General features: G+C 46.4%; 6 non-coding genes across 6 annotated transcripts; all 6 read left to right on the top strand.

Moving 5' to 3' along the window:
- Positions 1–6415: 6415 nt before the first annotated feature.
- TRNAN-AUU (transfer RNA asparagine (anticodon AUU)) lies at positions 6416–6488 on the top strand. The gene has a single exon. It is a non-coding gene; the product is annotated as a tRNA-Asn (tRNA).
- A 368-nt stretch (positions 6489–6856) lies between these two features.
- TRNAN-AUU (transfer RNA asparagine (anticodon AUU)) lies at positions 6857–6929 on the top strand. Its single transcript has one exon. It is a non-coding gene; the product is annotated as a tRNA-Asn (tRNA).
- Positions 6930–7886: 957 nt separating this feature from the next.
- On the top strand, positions 7887–7959 carry TRNAN-AUU (transfer RNA asparagine (anticodon AUU)). Its single transcript has one exon. It is a non-coding gene; the product is annotated as a tRNA-Asn (tRNA).
- A 368-nt stretch (positions 7960–8327) lies between these two features.
- TRNAN-AUU (transfer RNA asparagine (anticodon AUU)) lies at positions 8328–8400 on the top strand. The gene has a single exon. It is a non-coding gene; the product is annotated as a tRNA-Asn (tRNA).
- Positions 8401–9357: 957 nt separating this feature from the next.
- TRNAN-AUU (transfer RNA asparagine (anticodon AUU)) lies at positions 9358–9430 on the top strand. Its single transcript has one exon. It is a non-coding gene; the product is annotated as a tRNA-Asn (tRNA).
- A 368-nt stretch (positions 9431–9798) lies between these two features.
- Positions 9799–9871, top strand: TRNAN-AUU (transfer RNA asparagine (anticodon AUU)). The gene has a single exon. It is a non-coding gene; the product is annotated as a tRNA-Asn (tRNA).
- The last annotated feature ends 5033 nt before the right edge of the window (positions 9872–14904 follow it).

Below are 14904 nucleotides of genomic sequence, written 5' to 3'. Positions count from 1 at the left end.
TCCGTTGCGCAATGCTTATCGCGTTCAGCTGTTAACCGAATGGTTGGTGGTTCGAGCCCACCCGGGAGCGGTGTTGTGAGGTCTCAGATGTAACGTAAAAAGTCAAAGTTTTTCCACAATACCTGAAGACCATTTAATTTTTGGGCTTCCGTGGCGCAATGGTTAGCGCGTTCAGCTGTTAACCGAAAGGTTGGTGGTTCAAGCTCACCCAGGAGAGGTGTTGTGGGGTCTCAGATGTAGCGTAAAAAGTCATAAGTTTTCCACAATACCGGACAACCATTGAATTTCTGAGCTTCCGTGGCGCAATGGTTAGCGCGTTCGGCTGTTAACCGAAAGGTTGGTGGTTCGAGCCCACCCGGGAGCGGTGTTGTGAGATATCAAATGTAACGTAAAAAGCCAAAGTTTTTCAACAATACTTGCCGACCATTTAATTTTTGGGCTTCCGTGAAGTAATGGTTAGCGCGTTCGGCTGTTAACCGAAAGGTTGGTGGTTCGAGCCCATCCGGGAGCGGTGTTGTGAGGTCTCAGATGTTACGTAAAAAGTCAAAGTTTTTCCACAATACCTGACAACCATTTAATTTCCAAGCTTCCGTGGCTCAATAGTTAGCGCGTTCGGCTGTTAACCGAAAGGTTAGTGGTTTGAGCCCACCCGGGAGCGGTGTTGCGAGATCTCAAATGTAACGTAAAAAGCCAAAGTTTTTCAACAATACCTGACGACCATTTAATTTTTGGGCTTCCGTGGCGCAATGGTTAGCGCGTTCGGCTGTTAACCGAAAGGTTGGTGGTTCGAGCCCATCCGGGAGCGGTGTGGTGAGGTCTCAGATGTGACGTAAAAAGTCAAAGTTTTTCCACAATACCTGACAACCATTTAATTTCCAAGCTTCCGTGGCTCAATAGTTAGCGCGTTCGGCTGTTAACCGAAAGGTTAGTGGTTTGAGCCCACCCGGGAGCGGTGTTGCGAGATCTCAAATGTAACGTAAAAAGCCAAAGTTTTTCAACAATACCTGACGACCATTTAATTTTTGGGCTTCCGTGGCGCAATGGTTAGCGCGTTCGGCTGTTAACCGAAAGGTTGGTGGTTCGAGCCTATCCGGGAGCGGTGTGGTTAGGTCTCAGATGTGACGTAAAAAGTCAAAGTTTTTGCACAATACCTGACAACCATTTAATTTCCAAGCTTCCGTGGCTCAATGGTTAGCGCGTTCGGCTGTTAACCGAAAGGTTGGTGGTTCGAGCCCATCCGGGAGCGGTGTGGTGAGGTCTCAGATGTGACGTAAAAGGTCAAAGTTTTTCCACAATACCTGACAACCATTTAATTTCCAAGCTTCCGTGGCTCAATGGTTAGCGCGTTCGGCTGTTAACCGAAAGGTTGGTGGTTCGATCCCATCCGGGAGCGGTGTTGTGAGGTCTCAGATGTGACGTAAAAAGTCAAAGTTTTTCCGCAATACCTGACGTCCATTTAATATTTGGGCTTCCGTTGCGCAATGCTTATCGCGTTCAGCTGTTAACCGAATGGTTGGTGGTTCGAGCCCACCCGGGAGCGGTGTTGTGAGGTCTCAGATGTAACGTAAAAAGTCAAAGTTTTTCCACAATACCTGAAGACCATTTAATTTTTGGGCTTCCGTGGCGCAATGGTTAGCGCGTTCAGCTGTTAACCGAAAGGTTGGTGGTTCAAGCTCACCCAGGAGAGGTGTTGTGGGGTCTCAGATGTAGCGTAAAAAGTCATAAGTTTTCCACAATACCGGACAACCATTGAATTTCTGAGCTTCCGTGGCGCAATGGTTAGCGCGTTCGGCTGTTAACCGAAAGGTTGGTGGTTCGAGCCCACCCGGGAGCGGTGTTGTGAGATATCAAATGTAACGTAAAAAGCCAAAGTTTTTCAACAATACTTGCCGACCATTTAATTTTTGGGCTTCCGTGAAGTAATGGTTAGCGCGTTCGGCTGTTAACCGAAAGGTTGGTGGTTCAAGCCCATCCGGGAGCGGTGTTGTGAGGTCTCAGATGTTACGTAAAAAGTCAAAGTTTTTCCACAATACCTGACAACCATTTAATTTCCAAGCTTCCGTGGCTCAATAGTTAGCGCGTTCGGCTGTTAACCGAAAGGTTAGTGGTTTGAGCCCACCCGGGAGCGGTGTTGCGAGATCTCAAATGTAACGTAAAAAGCCAAAGTTTTTCAACAATACCTGACGACCATTTAATTTTTGGGCTTCCGTGGCGCAATGGTTAGCGCGTTCGGCTGTTAACCGAAAGGTTGGTGGTTCGAGCCCATCCGGGAGCGGTGTGGTGAGGTCTCAGATGTGACGTAAAAAGTCAAAGTTTTTCCACAATACCTGACAACCATTTAATTTCCAAGCTTCCGTGGCTCAATAGTTAGCGCGTTCGGCTGTTAACCGAAAGGTTAGTGGTTTGAGCCCACCCGGGAGCGGTGTTGCGAGATCTCAAATGTAACGTAAAAAGCCAAAGTTTTTCAACAATACCTGACGACCATTTAATTTTTGGGCTTCCGTGGCGCAATGGTTAGCGCGTTCGGCTGTTAACCGAAAGGTTGGTGGTTCGAGCCCATCCGGGAGCGGTGTGGTGAGGTCTCAGATGTGACGTAAAAAGTCAAAGTTTTTGCACAATACCTTACAACCATTTAATTTCCAAGCTTCGGTGGCTCAATGGTTAGCGCGTTCGGCTGTTAACCGAAAGGTTAGTGGTTTGAGCCCACCCGGGAGCGGTGTTGCGAGATCTCAAATGTAACGTAAAAAGTCAGTGTTTTTCCACAATGCCTGACGAACATTTAATTTTTGGGCTTCCGTGGCGGAATGGTTAGCGCGTTCAGCTGTTAGCCGATAGGTTGGTGGTTCCAGCCCACCCGGGAGAGGTGTCGTGGGGTTTCAGATGTAGCGTAGAAAGTCATACGTTTTCCACGATACCTGACAACCATTGAATTCCGGAGCTTCCGTGGCTCAATGGTTAGCGCGTTCGGCTGTTAACCGAAAGGTTGGTGGTTCGAGCCCACCCGGGAGCGGTGTTGTGCGGTGTCAGATGTGACGTAAAAAGTCAAAGTTTTTCCACAATACCTGACGTCCATTTAATATATTTGCTTCCGAGGCGCAATGGTTAGCGCGTTCGGCTGTTAACCGAAAGTTTGGTGGTTCGATCCCATCCGGGAGCGGTGTTGTGAGGTCTCAGATGTGACGTAAAAAGTCAAAGTTTTTCCGCAATACCTGACGTCCATTTAATATTTGGGCTTCCGTTGCGCAATGGTTATCGCGTTCAGCTGTTAACCGAATGGTTGGTGGTTCGAGCCCACCCGGGAGCGGTGTTGTGAGGTCTCAGATGTAACGTAAAAAGTCAAAGTTTTTCCACAATACCTGAAGACCATTTAATATTTGGGCTTCCGTGGCGCAATGGTTAGCGCGTTCAGCTGTTAACCGAAAGGTTGGTGGTTCAAGCTCACCCAGGAGAGGTGTTGTGGGGTCTCAGATGTAGCGTAAAAAGTCATAAGTTTTCCACAATACCGGACAACCATTGAATTTCTGAGCTTCCGTGGCGCAATGGTTAGCGCGTTCGGCTGTTAACCGAAAGGTTGGTGGTTCGAGCCCACCCGGGAGCGGTGTTGTGAGATATCAAATGTAACGTAAAAAGCCAAAGTTTCAATTCAATTCAATTCAAAATGTTTATTTTATTTGCATTACAGATACAGTATACCACGGGGCTAAGTCACATTGTGACTTGTAAGCCCCGTGCCTATCTTAGGAGTTCTTCTTATTTATTTTTTTTTATTTATTTAGCTTTCTTAATTAAGTTACCCGGGTATATAGTGCATTTATGATTACCAAAGGCTCATGTAGAAGCACCTGTTTTTGGTTCAATGATTTTGGCTGGTGTAATGCTAAAAATAGGAGGGTATGGTATACTACGGTTAATCCCCTTATATTTAGAGTTTTTAGTTGAGTACGGGGATATTATTTTATCTTTTTTTTTGGGGGGAGGGGTAATTATAAGAATGGTATGTTTGTCCCAAAGAGATATAAAGGGGTTAGTTGCTTACTCTTCAGTAGGGACCATTTAATTTTTGGGCTTCCGTGGTGTAATGGTTAGCGCGTTCGGCTGTTAACCGAAAGGTTGGTGGTTCGAGCCCATCCGGGAGCGGTGTTGTGAGGTCTCAGATGTTACGTAAAAAGTCAAAGTTTTTCCACAATACCCGACATCCGTTTAATTTTTGGGCTTCCCGGACGCAATGGTTAGCGCGTTCGGCTGTTAACCGAAAGGTTGGTGGTTCGAGCCCATCCGGGAGCGGTGTGGTGAGGTCTCAGATGTGACGTAAAAAGTCAAAGTTTTTCCACAATACCTGACAACCATTTAATTTTTGGGCTTCCGTGGTGCAATGGTTAGCGCGTTCGGATGTTAACCGAAAGGTTGGTGGTTCCAGCCCACCCGGGAGAGGTGTTGTGGGGTTTCAGATGTAGCGTAAAAAGTCATAAGTTTTCCACGATACCTGACAACCATTAATTCCTGAGCTTCCGTGGCTCAATGGTTAGCGCGTTCGGCTGTTAACCGAAAGGTTGGTGGTTCGAGCCCAACCGGGAGCGGTGTTGTGAGGTGTCAGATGTGACGTAAAAAATCAAAGTTTTTTCACAATACCTGACGTCCATTTAATATTTTTGCTTCCGTGGCGCAATGGTTAGCGCGTTCGGCAGTTAACCGAAAGGTTGGTGGTTCGATCCCATCCGGGAGCGGTGTTGTGAGGTCTCAGATGTGACGTAAAAAGTCAAAGTTTTTCCACAATACCTGACATCCGTTTAATTTTTGGGCTTCCCGGGCGCAATGGTTGTCGCGTTCATCTGTTTACCGAAAGGTTGGTGGTTCCAGCCAACGCGGGAACGTTGGTGTTAAGTTTTATAAGTAACGTAAAAAGTCAATGTTTTTCCACAATACCTGAAGACCATTTAATTTTTGGGCTTCCGTGGCGCAATGGTTACCGCGTTCAGTTGTTAACCGAAAGGTTGGTGGTTCAAGCTCACCCAGGAGAGGTGTTGTGGGGTCTCAGATGTAGCGTAAAAAGTCATAAGTTTTCCACAATACCGGACAACCATTGAATTTTTGAGCTTCCGTGGCGCAATGGTTAGCGCGTTCGGCTGTTAGCCGAAAGATTGGTGGTTCGAGCCCACCCGGGAGCGGTGTTGTGAGATATCAAATGTAACGTAAAAAGCCAAAGTTTTTCAACAATACTTGACGAAAATTTAATTTTTGGGCTTCCGTGGTGCAATGGTTAGCGCGTTCGGCTGTTAACCGAAAGGTTGGTGGTTCGAGCCCATCCGGGAGCGGTGTTGTGAGGTCTCAGATGTAACGTAAAAAGTCAGTGTTTTTCCACAATGCCTGACGAACATTTAATTTTTGGGCTTCCGTGGCGGAATGGTTAGCGCGTTCAGCTGTTAGCCGAAAGGTTGGTGGTTCCAGCCCACCCGGGAGAGGTGTTGTGGGGTTTCAGATGTAGCGTAAAAAGTCATAAGTTTTCCACGATACCTGACAACCATTTAATTCCTGAGCTTCCGTGGCTCAATGGTTAGCGCGTTCGGCTGTTAACCGAAAGGTTGGTGGTTCGAGCCCACCCGGGAGCGGTGTTGTGAGGTGTCAGATGTGACGTAAAAAGTCAAAGTTTTTCCACAATACCTGACGTCCATTTAATATTTTTGCTTCCGTGGCGCAATGGTTAGCGCGTTCGGCTGTTAACCGAAAGGTTGGTGGTTCGATCCCATCCGGGAGCGGTGTTGTGAGGTCTCAGATGAGACGTAAAAAGTCAAAGTTTTTCCACAATACCTGACATCCGTTTAATTTTTGGGCTTCCCGGGCGCAATGGTTATCGCGTTCATCTGTTTACCGAAAGGTTGGTGGTTCCAGCCCACGCGGGAACGTTGGTGTTAAGTTTTATAAGTAACGTAAAAAGTCAAAGTTTTTCCACAATACCTGAAGACCATTTAATTTTTGGGCTTCCGTGGCGCAATGGTTAGCGCGTTCAGCTGTTAACCGAAAGGTTGGTGGTTCAAGCTCACCCAGGAGAGGTGTTGTGGGGTCTCAGATGTAGCGTAAAAAGTCATAAGTTTTCCACAATACCTGACAACCATTTAATTTCTGAGCTTCCGTGGCTCAATGGTTAGCGCGTTCGGCTGTTAACCGAAAGGTTGATGGTTCGAGCCCATCCGGGAGCGGTGTTGTGAGGTCTCAGATGTGACGTAAAAAGTCAAAGTTTTTCCACAATACATGACGTCCATTTAATATTTGGGCTTCCGTTGTGCAATGGTTATCGCGTTCAGCTGTTAACCGAAAGGTTGGTGGTTCGAGCCCACCCGGGAGCGGTGTTGTGAGGTCTCAGATGTAACGTAAAAAGTCATAAGTTTTCAACAATACCTGACAACCATTTAATTTCTAAGCTTCCGTGGCTCAATGGTTAGCGCGTTCGGCTATTAACCGAAAGGTTGGTGGGTCGAGCCCACCCGGGAGCTGTGTTGCGAGATCTCAAATGTAACGTAAAAAGCCAGAGTTTTTCAGCAATACCTGACGACCATTTAATTTTTGGGCTTCCGTGGCGCAATGGTTAGCGCGTTCGGCTGTTAACCGAAAGGTTGATGGTTCGAGCCCATCCGGGAGCGGTATTGTGAGGTCTCAGATGTGACGTAAAAAGTCAAAGTTTTTCCACAATACATGACGTCCATTTAATATTTGGGCTTCCGTTGTGCAATGGTTATCGCGTTCAGCTGTTAACCGAAAGGTTGGTGGTTCGAGCCCACCCGGGAGCGGTGTTGTGAGGTCTCAGATGTAACGTAAAAAGTCATAAGTTTTCAACAATACCTGACAACCATTTAATTTCTAAGCTTCCGTGGCTCAATGGTTAGCGCGTTCGGCTATTAACCGAAAGGTTGGTGGGTCGAGCCCACCCGGGAGCTGTGTTGCGAGATCTCAAATGTAACGTAAAAAGCCAGAGTTTTTCAGCAATACCTGACGACCATTTAATTTTTGGGCTTCCGTGGCGCAATGGTTAGCGCGTTCGGCTGTTAACCGAAAGGTTGGTGGTTCGAGCCCATCCGGGAGCGGTGTGGTGAGGTCTCAGATGTGACGTAAAAATTCAAAGTTTTTCCACAATTCCTGACAACCATTTAATTTCCAAGCTTCCGTGGCTCAATGGTTTGCGCCTTCGGCTGTTAACCGAAAGGTTAGTGGTTTGAGCCCACCCGGGAGCGGTGTTGCGAGATCTCAAATGTAACGTAAAAAGCCAAAGTTTTTCAAAAATACCTGACGACCATTTAATTTTTGGGCTTCCGTGGCGCAATGGTTAGCGCGTTCGGCTGTTAACCGAAAGGTTGGTGGTTCGAGCCCATCCGGGAGCGGTGTGGTGAGGTCTCAGATGTGACGTAAAAAGTCAAAGTTTTTCCACAATACCTGACAACCATTTAATTTCCAAGCTTCCGTGGCTCAATGGTTAGCGCGTTCGGCTGTTAACCGAAAGGTTAGTGGTTTGAGCCCACCCGGGAGCGGTGTTGCGAGATCTCAAATGTAACGTAAAAAGCCAAAGTTTTTCAACAATACCTGACGACCATTTAATTTTTGGGCTTCCGTGGCGCAATGGTTAGCGTGTTCGGCTGTTAACCGAAAGGTTGGTGGTCCGAGCCCATCCGGGAGCGGTGATGTGAGGTCTCAGATGTAACGTAAAAAGTCGGTGTTTTTCCACAATGCCTGACGAACATCTAATTTTTGGGCTTCCGTGGCGTAAAGGTTAGCGCGGTCAGCTGTTAACCGAAAGGTTGGTGGTTCGAGCCCACCCGGGAGAGATGTTGTGGGGGTCTCAGATGTAGCGTAAAAAGTCATAAGTTTTCCACAATACCTGACAACCATTTAATTTCTGAGCTTCCGTGGCTCAATGGTTAGCGCGTTCGGCTATTAACCGAAAGGTTGGTGGGTCGAGCCCACCCGGGAGCGGTGTTGCGAGATCTCAAATGTAACGTAAAAAGCCAAAGTTTTTCAGCAATACCTGACGACCATTTAATTTTTGGGCTTCCGTGGCGCAATGGTTAGCGCGTTCGGCTGTTAACCGAAAGGTTGATGGTTCGAGCCCATCCGGGAGCGGTATTGTGAGGTCTCAGATGTAACGTAAAAAGTCAAAGTTTTTCCACAATACATGACGTCCATTTAATATTTGGGCTTCCGTTGTGCAATGGTTATCGCGTTCAGCTGTTAACCGAAAGGTTGGTGGTTCGAGCCCACCCGGGAGCGGTGTTGTGAGGTCTCAGATGTAACGTAAAAAGTCATAAGTTTTCAACAATACCTGACAACCATTTAATTTCTAAGCTTCCGTGGCTCAATGGTTAGCGCGTTCGGCTATTAACCGAAAGGTTGGTGGGTCGAGCCCACCCGGGAGCTGTGTTGCGAGATCTCAAATGTAACGTAAAAAGCCAGAGTTTTTCAGCAATACCTGACGACCATTTAATTTTTGGGCTTCCGTGGCGCAATGGTTAGCGCGTTCGGCTGTTAACCGAAAGGTTGGTGGTTCGAGCCCATCCGGGAGCGGTGTGGTGAGGTCTCAGATGTGACGTAAAAATTCAAAGTTTTTCCACAATTCCTGACAACCATTTAATTTCCAAGCTTCCGTGGCTCAATGGTTTGCGCGTTCGGCTGTTAACCGAAAGGTTAGTGGTTTGAGCCCACCCGGGAGCGGTGTTGCGAGATCTCAAATGTAACGTAAAAAGCCAAAGTTTTTCAAAAATACCTGACGACCATTTAATTTTTGGGCTTCCGTGGCGCAATGGTTAGCGCGTTCGGCTGTTAACCGAAAGGTTGGTGGTTCGAGCCCATCCGGGAGCGGTGTGGTGAGGTCTCAGATGTGACGTAAAAAGTCAAAGTTTTTCCACAATACCTGACAACCATTTAATTTCCAAGCTTCCGTGGCTCAATGGTTAGCGCGTTCGGCTGTTAACCGAAAGGTTAGTGGTTTGAGCCCACCCGGGAGCGGTGTTGCGAGATCTCAAATGTAACGTAAAAAGCCAAAGTTTTTCAACAATACCTGACGACCATTTAATTTTTGGGCTTCCGTGGCGCAATGGTTAGCGTGTTCGGCTGTTAACCGAAAGGTTGGTGGTCCGAGCCCATCCGGGAGCGGTGATGTGAGGTCTCAGATGTAACGTAAAAAGTCGGTGTTTTTCCACAATGCCTGACGAACATCTAATTTTTGGGCTTCCGTGGCGTAAAGGTTAGCGCGGTCAGCTGTTAACCGAAAGGTTGGTGGTTCGAGCCCACCCGGGAGAGATGTTGTGGGGGTCTCAGATGTAGCGTAAAAAGTCATAAGTTTTCCACAATACCTGACAACCATTTAATTTCTGAGCTTCCGTGGCTCAATGGTTAGCGCGTTCGGCTATTAACCGAAAGGTTGGTGGGTCGAGCCCACCCGGGAGCGGTGTTGCGAGATCTCAAATGTAACGTAAAAAGCCAAAGTTTTTCAGCAATACCTGACGACCATTTAATTTTTGGGCTTCCGTGGCGCAATGGTTAGCGCGTTCGGCTGTTAACCGAAAGGTTGATGGTTCGAGCCCATCCGGGAGCGGTATTGTGAGGTCTCAGATGTAACGTAAAAAGTCAAAGTTTTTCCACAATACATGACGTCCATTTAATATTTGGGCTTCCGTTGTGCAATGGTTATCGCGTTCAGCTGTTAACCGAAAGGTTGGTGGTTCGAGCCCACCCGGGAGCGGTGTTGTGAGGTCTCAGATGTAACGTAAAAAGTCATAAGTTTTCAACAATACCTGACAACCATTTAATTTCTAAGCTTCCGTGGCTCAATGGTTAGCGCGTTCGGCTATTAACCGAAAGGTTGGTGGGTCGAGCCCACCCGGGAGCTGTGTTGCGAGATCTCAAATGTAACGTAAAAAGCCAGAGTTTTTCAGCAATACCTGACGACCATTTAATTTTTGGGCTTCCGTGGCGCAATGGTTAGCGCGTTCGGCTGTTAACCGAAAGGTTGGTGGTTCGAGCCCATCCGGGAGCGGTGTGGTGAGGTCTCAGATGTGACGTAAAAATTCAAAGTTTTTCCACAATACCTGACAACCATTTAATTTCCAAGCTTCCGTGGCTCAATGGTTTGCGCGTTCGGCTGTTAACCGAAAGGTTAGTGGTTTGAGCCCACCCGGGAGCGGTGTTGCGAGATCTCAAATGTAACGTAAAAAGCCAAAGTTTTTCAACAATACCTGACGACCATTTAATTTTTGGGCTTCCGTGGCGCAATGGTTAGCGCGTTCGGCTGTTAACCGAAAGGTTGGTGGTTCGAGCCCATCCGGGAGCGGTGTGGTGAGGTCTCAGATGTGACGTAAAAAGTCAAAGTTTTTCCACAATACCTGACAACCATTTAATTTCCAAGCTTCCGTGGCTCAATGGTTAGCGCGTTCGGCTGTTAACCGAAAGGTTAGTGGTTTGAGCCCACCCGGGAGCGGTGTAGCGAGATCTCAAATGTAACGTAAAAAGCCAAAGTTTTTCAACAATACCTGACGACCATTTAATTTTTGGGCTTCCGTGGCGCAATGGTTAGCGCGTTCGGCTGTTAACCGAAAGGTTGGTGGTTCGAGCCCACCCGGGAGCGGTGTTTTGAGATATCAAATGTAACGTAAGAAGCCAAAGTTTTTCAACAATACTTGACGACCGTTTAATTTTTGGGCTTCCGTGGTGCAATGGTTAGCGCGTTCGGATGTTAACCGAAAGGTTGGTGTTTCGAGCCCATCCGGGAGCGCTGTTGTGAGGTCTCAGATGTAACGTTATAAGTCAGTGTTTTTCCACAATGCCTGACGAACATTTAATTTTTGGGCTTCCGTGGCGGAATGGTTAGCGCGTTCAGCTGTTAGCCGAAAGGTTGGTGGTTCCAGCCCACCCGGGAGAGGTGTTGTGGGGTTTCAGATGTAGCGTAAAAAGTCAAGTTTTCCACGATACCTGACAACCATTAATTCCTGTGCTTCCGTGGCTCAATGGTTAGCGCGTTCGGCTGTTAACCGAAAGGTTGGTGGTTCGAGCCCACCCGGGAGCGGTGTTGTGAGGTGTCAGATGTGACGTAAAAAGTCAAAGTTTTTCCACAATACCTGAAGACCATTTAATTTTTGGGCTTCCGTGGCGCAATGGTTAGCGCGTTCAGCTGTTAACCGAAAGGTTGGTGGTTCAAGCTCACCCAGGAGAGGTGTTTTGTGGTCTCAGATGTAGCGTAAAAAGTCATAAGTTTTCCACAATACCGGACAACCATTGTATTTCTGAGCTTCCGTGGCGCAATGGTTAGCGCGTTCGGCTGTTAACCGAGAGATTGGTGGTTCGAGCCCACCCGGGAGCGGTGTTGTGAGATATCAAATGTAACGTAAAAAGCCAAAGTTTTTCAACAATACTTGACGACCATTTAATTTTTGGGCTTCCGTGGTGCAATGGTTAGCGCGTTCGGCTGTTAACCGAAAGGTTGGTGGTTCGAGCCCATCCGGGAGCGGTGTTGTGAGGTCTCAGATGTAACGTAAAAAGTCAGTGTTTTTCCACAATGCCTGACGAACATATAATTTTTGGGCTTCCGTGGCGGAATGGTTAGCGCGTTCAGCTGTTAGCCGAAAGGTTGGTTGTTCCAGCCCACCCGGGAGAGGTGTTGTGGGGTTTCAGATGTAGCGTAAAAAGTCATAAGTTTTCCACGATACCTGACAACCATTTAATTCCTGAGCTTCCGTGGCTCAATGGTTAGCGCGTTCGGCTGTTAACCGAAAGGTTGGTGGTTCGAGCCCACCCGGGAGCGGTGTTGTGAGGTGTCAGATGTGACGTAAAAAGTCAAAGTTTTTCCACAATACCTGACGTCCATTTAATATTTTTGCTTCCGTGGCGCAATGGTTACACTGTAAAAAATAACCGTACTGTCTAGTACCTTTAAAGGTATTTTTCAATGCATCCCCAGACGTACCTATATAGGTACTACAAAATACCGTTGTGTAAGGGTACTATGAAATACCTCTTGAAGAAGGTACTTTTGAGGACTACAAGGTATTTTGTGATCCCGTAATGGGTATCATTTAAACCTCAACAAAGGTCGGAATAAAACTTTCAAATTGTGAAAGGTACTCCTTATTACCGAAAAGGGTACCTGTTAACACTCAAAAAAGTTCGATAATATACTTCTAAAGGTATTTTGTGCTACCGAATTAGGTGTCAAATAAAACCCACAAACAGGTCTAAATTATACTTTCGCGCCATCAAAAATATTTGCGCCACATTTGAAACTGGTAAACTTTCCTTTATTACCGCGGGCTTGAATCATTTTCAGACATGGTAAGCAATACACCACTTCGATGCAAATGAGACTGAAAGACACGAGAGTAATATTTTCCTTCCATCTCAACTTTTAGTGTCTGTGTTGTGGGCTTACGGGATGAGGGTAAAATTTTGCCTTCCATCTCGCCTTTAAGTGTCTGCGCCATAGGCTTGCGGGGTCGTGAGAGTTCGCATAGTAAGCAAGGGATTAACCACTCTACATTTCCCGATACTATATTTAGCTTCCCCTTGTTAAGGAAGGTGTGATACTGTTATAGTGTAAAGGTAATTCAGGGTCTCATATACATGGATATTTTCTGAATGGCGACTGAAGGCGTAAGCTCGGATTCAAACCTTTATATTAACTATGTAAGCCTTATATCATAATTGTATTGCCTTTAAATGATGTAACGTATGCTAGTGTACATAGCTGTCAAAGAAAATAATTAATGTTAATTGTATGTAATTATATATTCAAGAAAAACCACTAGCTAGGAAACTTGAGATTGAAATTGAAATCTCGGGTAGAAAACCACTACCCTATTCTACCCTACCGAACCTATTCTTTATGGTTATTAATAATATTCCAACAGAGATTTCTTCTACGCTGTCATTACTAGTGCTACTGGTGAAGTAAACAGTTAGTGTTAGAGAATTTGGGCTTGAAGTATTATATCATGTATTTTACTTTCGTAGTAATAATTATAATGAGCACGCCGGAACTAAAAACTCCCTCTAAAGGAGTCTGTTAAGTCCTTTTCTACTTCCAGGGTACGATAACATACCAGCAGAAGCGCAGAAACTCTAAAAGGTTTCATTATATACCTTATATTTCCAAAATACCTTTTTCGAAATCATTTAATACACGCACTGTGAGACAACTAATAAAATACGTTCATGGGTACTAAAAAGGTCGCGGAGGTATTTTATAGTACCTTCAAAATACCTTTATTTTTAACAGTGTAGCGCGTTCGGCTGTTAACCGAAAGGTTGGTGGTTCGATCCCATCCGGGAGCGGTGTTGTGAGGTCTCAGATGTGACGTAAAAAGTCAAAGTTTTTCCACAAAACCTGACATCCGTTTAATTTTTGTGCTTCCCGGGCGCAATGGTTATCGCGTTCATCTGTTTACCGAAAGGTTGGTGGTTCCAGCCCACGCGGGAACGTTGGTGTTAAGTTTTATAAGTAACGTAAAAAGTCAAAGTTTTTCCACAATACCTGAAGACCATTTAATTTTTGGGCTTCCGTGGCGCAATGGTTAGCGCGTTCAGCTGTTAACCGAAAGGTTGGTGGTTCAAGCTCACCCAGGAGAGGTGTTGTGGGGTCTCAGATGTAGCGTAAAAAGTCATAAGTTTTCCACAATACCGGACAACCATTGAATTTCTGAGCTTCCGTGGCGCAATGGTTAGCGCGTTCGGCTGTTAACCGAAAGAATGGTGGTTCGAGCCCACCCGGGAGCGGTGTTGTGAGATATCAAATGTAACGTAAAAAGCCAAAGTTTTTCAACAATACTTGACGACCATTTAATTTTTGGGCTTCCGTGGTGCAATGGTTAGCGCGTTCGGCTGTTAACCGAAAGGTTGGTGGTTCGAGCCCATCCGGGAGCGGTGTTGTGAGGTCTCAGATGTAACGTAAAAAGTCAGTGTTATTCCACAATGCCTGACGAACATTTAATTTTTGGGCTTCCGTGGCGGAATGGTTAGCGCGTTCAGCTGTTAGCCGAAAGGTTGGTGGTTCCAGCCCACCCGGGAGAGGTGTTGTGGGGTTTCAGATGTAGCGTAAAAAGTCATAAGTTTTCCACGATACCTGACAACCATTTAATTCCTTAGCTTCCGTGGCTCAATGGTTAGCGCGTTCGGCTGTTAACCGAAAGGTTGGTGGTTCGAGCCCACCCGGGAGCGGTGTTGTGAGGTGTCAGATGTGACGTAAAAAGTCAAAGTTTTTCCACAATACCTGACGTCCATTTAATATTTTTGCTTCCGTGGCGCAATGGTTAGCGCGTTCGGCTGTTAACCGAAAGGTTGGTGGTTCGATCCCATCCGGGAGCGGTGTTGTGAGGTCTCAGATGTGACGTAAAAAGTCAAAGTTTTTCCACAATACCTGACATCCGTTTAATTTTTGGGCTTCCCGGGCGCAATGGTTATCGCGTTCATCTGTTTACCGAAAGGTTGGTGGTTCCAGCCCACGCGGGAACGTTGGTGTTAAGTTTTATAAGTAACGTAAAAAGTCAAAGTTTTTCCACAATACCTGAAGACCATTTAATTTTTGGGCTTCCGTGGCGCAATGGTTAGCGCGTTCAGCTGTTAACCGAAAGGTTGGTGGTTCAAGCTCACCCAGGAGAGGTGTTGTGGGGTCTCAGATGTAGCGTAAAAAGTCATAAGTTTTCCACAATACCGGACAACCATTGAATTTCTGAGCTTCCGTGGCGCAATGGTTAGCGCGTTCGGCTGTTAACCGAAAGATTGGTGGTTCGAGCCCACCCGGGAGCGGTGTTGTGAGATATCAAATGTAACGTAAAAAGCCAAAGTTTTTCAACAATACTTGACGACCATTTAATTTTTGGGCTTCCGTGGTGCAATGGTTAGCGCGTTCGGCTGTTAACCGAAAGGTTGGTGGTT

Source organism: Phalangium opilio, unplaced genomic scaffold (assembly GCF_054372755.1).
Source record: "Phalangium opilio isolate 3A_F unplaced genomic scaffold, DU_Popi_V2 ptg001170l_1, whole genome shotgun sequence".
Classification (NCBI taxonomy): domain Eukaryota; kingdom Metazoa; phylum Arthropoda; class Arachnida; order Opiliones; family Phalangiidae; genus Phalangium; species Phalangium opilio.
The sequence above is the reverse complement of the archived record's forward strand: the minus strand, read 5'-3'. Positions and strand labels throughout refer to the sequence as shown.